The sequence below is a fragment of the Nannospalax galili genome, unplaced genomic scaffold (genome assembly GCF_000622305.1).
Source record: "Nannospalax galili isolate Female #2095 unplaced genomic scaffold, S.galili_v1.0 scaffold768, whole genome shotgun sequence".
Taxonomy (NCBI): Eukaryota; Metazoa; Chordata; class Mammalia; order Rodentia; family Spalacidae; genus Nannospalax; species Nannospalax galili.
In genome coordinates, this window is record NW_008360317.1 from 9,023,604 (window position 1) to 9,024,511 (window position 908).

Genomic DNA, 908 nt, shown 5'->3' on the forward strand with positions numbered 1-908 from the left:
TAAAATATGACTTCTCAGTGTTCAATTGTGACGTCACAATGCTCCAATGTCCAGCACTGTCACCCCACGTGCATTATAGTGCTAGACTTTGTCATCACAATGTTGCAATATGACATCACAATGCTTTAATGTGCCAAGACCATAGGTCCATGTGCTAGTATATTCCTCCAATATGCCACCAATGTTACAATATGACTTCTGAATGTTCCCTTGTGACATTACAATGCTCCAATGTGACATCACAGTGCTCAAATATGCCAACACTATGGCCCCATGTGCCATCACAGTGCTCTATGGTGCCATCACGATGATAAAATATGACTTTATAGTGTTCCATTGTGATATCACAGTGCTCCAATGTGACATCCCAATTCTCCAGTGTGCCAAAACTATCTCCCTGTGTGCCATTATATTGTGCCAATATGCCATCATAATGTCACAATAGGAATTCTAATGTTCCAATGTGACATCACAATGCTCCAATGTAACAATAGTATCACCTCATGTGCTTATATTGCTCCAATGTTCCATGACGATGTTACAATATGACTTCACGATGTTCCATTGTGACATAACAATGCTCCAAGGTGACATCACAGTGCTCCAATATTCCAACACTAGTGCTCCATGTGTTATTATATTGCTCCATAGTGCCAGCAAAATGTTACAGGATGACTTCACAATGTTCCTTTGTCATTTCACAATGCTCCATTTGATGTCACAATGCTCCAGTATGCCAATACTATTGTCCCATGTGCCTATATATTGCCCCATAGCACCATCAAAATATTACAATATGAATTCACAGTGTTCCTGTGTGACATCACAATGCTCCAATGTAACACTATCGCCCCATGTGCCATGTTCTTCTTTCAATGTGCCATCACAATGCTAACCTATGACTTCTC